Source organism: Rhagoletis pomonella, unplaced genomic scaffold (genome assembly GCF_013731165.1).
Source record: "Rhagoletis pomonella isolate Grant_MI unplaced genomic scaffold, Rhpom_1.0 Rhpom_scaffold_00003, whole genome shotgun sequence".
In the NCBI taxonomy this organism is placed as follows: Eukaryota; Metazoa; Arthropoda; class Insecta; order Diptera; family Tephritidae; genus Rhagoletis; species Rhagoletis pomonella.
This window is the reverse complement of record NW_023458557.1, coordinates 65,907,680-65,913,294: the sequence shown is the minus strand read 5'-3', so window position 1 is coordinate 65,913,294 and position 5,615 is coordinate 65,907,680.

Sequence of the window (5,615 nt, the reverse complement as noted above, 5' to 3'; positions counted from 1 at the left end):
AAGGGTATCACCGTGAATTGCCAAAGACCATCTCCAACGCTGAAAGCTATATTTTCCTTGTCCCCGTCACTTACCTTCACTTGCCAATAACCGCTCTTAACGTCGAGTGTTGGGAACCACTTTGTTCCAGTCAATGAGTCCAAAGTATCATATATCTTGGGAAATAGATAGCTTTCATTCTTCGACACATCATTTAATTTCCGGTAGTCTACGCAGAACCGCATTTGACCATCCTTCTCCTTCACAAGTACTATCGGCGAACTCCATGGACTCGCTGATGGTTCAATCATACCAAATCCGCTCATTTTTTTTTATGACCTGGCTTATAGCATCACGTTTGGCAAGTGTAACACTTCGAGGAGCTTGACGGATCGGCCTTACATCACCAGTATCAATGCGATATTTCACAACGTTAGTCCTGCCTGGTTTGTTGCCGTCCTTGTCGAATATTTTGGAATATCTGCGGGGAAGTTCCTTACCCTTGTGCTGGCATTTTCCTTGCAACCCTTACGTCCATGCATTGATGTTTTCCGCGATGTTCTTCTCGCCAATGAAAACGCTTACAGGTAACTTTTCGCAGTGGAAGATTGCCTCTACCTCTCGACATTGCCCCAGTACAGTTCCTCTTCGGAGTTTGATTGGTGATTTGACCTCATTAAGTAATCGCACTGCGATGCGTCCATAGTTTTTTTCTTAGCCAGGGTTTTACCAATAAGTACGTCTGGTGTAGAATTCTGTGCTGCTTCGACAACCCTCAACTTGTTTGTCCCACAACCTCCATCAATCTTCGCCCAAACAGCTGCTCCGATTTCGGTGGAATCTGCTCGCTTTCCCCCAGGATCACTCGCTTGCTACTGTACGGGCCATCATACCCAAAGCTAAGGGGCACCTGCATGTTGTTATACGTCATAATCCTGTTCCTCATGTCGATCTGCATGCCTTGATTAAATAAGAAGTCTACTCCAATGATGACTTCATTCACAATATCCGTGACCATGAACTTGTGTGATACCGTCACATTCCCTATTGCGACTTTGCATGTTCACCTCCTACAACTTGGGTGTCCTCACCAGTTGCTGTCCTCAACATTGCTCCAGGTAATGGCCTCACCGCTTTAGTGACCAAATCAGATCGACTGATAGAATATGATGCGCCCGTATCTACAGTTAGCAGTGGCTCATGTCCATTCACATATCCACCAACAGTAACGTTGTTCGCTTTTCTGCCAATTTTCGAGATGGAGATAATGGGGCATTCAATTGCGGGAGCCAACGTGCGCCCCTTGCTGCTGGCTCGTTTTAGTTTAACGACTGATTGGAGCTGGGCTCGTCCTTATCAGCTTTGCGCTTGCGTCCTGCTGAATTATTCAGCCCACTGGAACTTGCGCTGCAATCGCGGGCGAAGTGGCCTGGCTTTCCACATTTAAAACATTTGCCAGAGCCCTCTTTTTTCGCACCCAGTAGCTTGATTATCTTCTTCAGCATTTCATTTGTAGCGTCCGGTGTTTCTACCGGCACTTGATGGGCTTCATAAACTGGTCTACTTAGGAGCGCCGTCGTTTCACTTGTCTGAGCATACGATACTGTTTCAGCAAACGTTGGCTTTGGATTCGCATACGTCTCTCGCTTAGTATACATTTCCCTCATCCCGTTGATGAAGCTCTGGATTTTTACCTTTTCGAGGTGCTTACCAATTGCCAAGAGGGCCAACCTCTCGATCTCTGAGGCGAATTCCTGTAGAGTGCCGTTGGATTTTTGTCAGTGATTCTCCAACTCCATCTGGCAAATCTGTCTCCTGTGCTCGCTACCATAACGTCTCTCCACGGCACCCATCAATGCATTGTAACTGTTTCTTTCACAGTCAGGAATAGTCTGCAGGATTTCCACTGTAGGTCCTTTCAATGGAACGAATAGAGCACAGCGGACTTATCCTCCAAGCTCCAATGGTTTGCTGTAGCCGCCTTTTCTAACTGAAAGGAATCGTGCTGTCAAAGGATGGAGTTTTTACCTTGGGAGCGTTCGTCGAAGTAGGTGGACGACTCAACTGCAAATCACGAAGACGAACTTGCAATTGTTCTACCTTAGCCTCAACTTATCCTATCTATCCTTGATTTGTTCGTTAGCTTTAGCCAAAATCTCTTGCAGTTGTGTAATATTTGCATCCTGAACTTCCAGCAACTGTGATACGTGTGTCTTCAGTGCCTGTGGCTGTGACTGACAGCTGCGATGATAGCTGTGATGACATGGCAGCCAATAACGTGTTCATGTCCATAGCTGTTGAAGAACTAGGAGCCTTTTGCTGTTCTTCAACCTTCCCGGATATCTGCTGCACATCCTTCGGCCTCATCCTTCTGATCGTGCTTCATGGATGTCGCGTCGTTCTCACGATGGAAGTCGTATTTGTCAACGTCGATACCTCCTTTTACCATAGCCTCTCGCAGCCGTGATAGTAACTCCACTTTTTTCCGGAGGTTGTTAAGTTTCGCTTTTCCAACTCCTACTTGAGTTCCTTAATCTTTAGATCCTGAATTTTTGCCATTTTCACAAGTTTCTCCTCTGGGATTTATTTAACAATCCCACTTCTGACACCAATTGTTACGATTATCCTTGTTTAATTAACTGATTTCCCAAAATCCCCTCGGTTCGGTTCGTACCGCTGGACTTGTTAAATAAATGCTCACGATGACCAAATTACAGTAAAGTTAAGTTTATTGTACAACAAACACTTTACAATACTTGTTTAAGCAGTTACAACGCTTTACAAAACTTGCTAACACAATTTATCTCTGTTTCACAACTTGCTTGTAGCTAGCTGATTCGCAACTGACTATCTGACATCTATCGCATGTTCTCTCATTCTCTCGCCTTTCGCAGTATTCATCCACTTAACGTTTCTCGCTGTCGAATATTCTACGTCATTCCTCGAACGTTCTGCAATTTTCTTGTTGTTCAAATTAACGGTTATTAAATTTAGTACCTCGCGTTCATTTATCATTTTTCAATACGTCTACAAGTTTTTAAGATATTAAGATAAAACTTACAAAAACTATAATTTTCCCATATGAATTTTCAATTCTTCATTACTCCAGCAACCAAGTGAAAAATACAAAAAAGTGAAACGAGATTTATTTCAAACTTTTTAATGTTTTCGGATGTTTATATAATATTAAATTATATAATATTAAAAGGACCATGGATTTGGTCAGTTTTCAAGATCGTGGTGAAGGAAGTCAGACAGAGATTAGGAATCGTTTGATAGGTTAATAGTAGTTTCAAGCATATAAGTATTAACATACATTAACATAATACAATTAGGGTGAGAAACGTCCATTTTAAGGGCTAACTATAATATGAATAAGCAAGCGTATGCAAACGTGCGAATACACATAAATACTATTCTGAAACTATAATGTGCTTACCATCAAGTTTTGTCAAGTTTCGCCAAACGTCATTTGCTTGAGGAAAGAGCGGAACTGATCGCACCATCGTACAGTTCCATAAGTAAAGTAACTCTTCTTCTTACCGTTTTTTCTGGCAGGCTGTAGGTGTGTGTTTGGCAGGCTCTAGGTGTGTTTTTGGTTAGTGTATTGGTGTTTTTGATTCAGTGTGCTAGTGTATTTTGAATAAATTGTAATAGAAATAAAAGAAATTGTAATAGAAATGAAAGAAATCGTAAAAGATAAGAGCACATGCCAAAAAACAGGTGATCTCAGCTGTAGGCATTTTCTGGCAATCAGCTGATAGTGTTTTTACTTATGAAACTGTACGATGGATCGCACCTTCCGCACGGAATCAGCTGTTTGTCCTCGTACGTATGTATGTACAAATGTAACACATGCAGTGTTGCCGCATTGGGTCTTTTTACCGGAATTGGTAATTTTTTTTTTTATTTGTCATATTTGGTAATTTGGTAACTTATGTTTCAACTTGGTCAATTTTTCGATTCAGTTCACAGGTCAAAAGAAGTTCTGGTTCCACATTAAGAAGTGGGCCGTAAGCGTTTCCTTTTACAGAAACACCGGGTTACCCTGAAAGTTTCGCAAGGCGAACAGTTCTAGGCTACTATAATTGTGTGATCTACAACAAACTGCTTGATAGTGGCTATTGTTATATGTAATTAAATGTGGCAACAGTGAACTCATGTAAGTAAAATATAGCCACCTAAAAGTCTACACTACGTTGCTTATGCATTTGACAGACTTTTCGTTCATTTTCTGACAGTCAGTTACGGCAGCTTATTCATATTATAGTTAGCCCTTTAAGTCCATTTATGCAGTTTTGAAAGTTGGTGCGGAATGGTTTCATTAGTCACCGAAGAAGCATATTTTTCGCTGCTTCCAAATTTGATGTTATATAAAAGTAGGGGACGTGCAATAAGTGTTTAGATATACATAAATATTTCAGTCCTTCGTCCTTTTGAGGACGCTCAATCGGACGATATTGCTTTGCATTCAGCTTGAACGAAAAATCACTACCTGTCACACTTTTCTGTAATCCGCTTCTTTCGTTTAAGTAAAAGTTATTTATACAACGGAAGAGAAATTTTTTTAGAAAAAAACTGGAGATCCACTAAAGTTTTTCGATATAACTTTGGTAATTGGTACTCGATCAGTATGTAATAACTACCAAATTGAAGACGAGACTTTCTGTTACAGATTTATGAAAATATTTTGACGAAAATCGTTCAGACTATAAACAAATTATTGTAAAATAAAAAATAATGTTGAACAAATTTTTTATTATATTTTCCTGTATTTGCAATTTTTATATTCTATGCATAAACATAAGTAAACTAAGTAGTGTTTCTAGAAGTTGTGCCTGTTCAGTGTTTCCATACTCATTTGCATAAACAAAGTTTTTCCATGGTGATGGAAAATAATGGCTTTTCTATTAGAACCGAGATTGTTCTTAAGTTTGCGAAAATTCGCAAACTATAGCTAATTTTAAAAAAAGGTTGGAATATTTGGAACCAGGGACCTAAATGCACGCCAGTAATATTGATTCTGTTCTTTACATCTTTTGACTATTGGCCAGTGCAATTATCAAGAAAACAATTAGAATTTTATTGAAAACAGATAACTTTGAGATGAACGATAAAATAAAGAGCTGTGAGAAATGATATTTGACTTTATCTTTTGCGTTAACGGATTTATTATCAAATAATATGCACCAAACATTTTTGCTGAACCCAGAGTTTTTAACAAGAATTGGTTTTATTTGCCTAGTGTGCTGTGGGTCACTTGGCGGTCGATGCGCGGCCTCTTACAATTAAAATAAGACTTAAATATTTTGGCATGACTTCATGATACAATATATTTTCACTATTACCGAGGGATTTGAGAAAAATTAGATTTTCAGCCCGCCTTAATATACATATATGAATGCAAATAATGCGTTAGTATGGAGAAAATTTAATGAACTGAAATCTACCTAAAGATGTAACAATTATTCCTCCTTATCAGTGTTGCCAGAACTTTTTGGAACAACCGGCTAAACTGTTTCAACTAAATTTCACATGTTTCAGTTAAGTAAATCACAAGTAGAAAGACTATTTCTTGGATAGAAGTTGCAAATTAGGAGAAACATATGATTGTGGCACATGGTCGACGATAATTT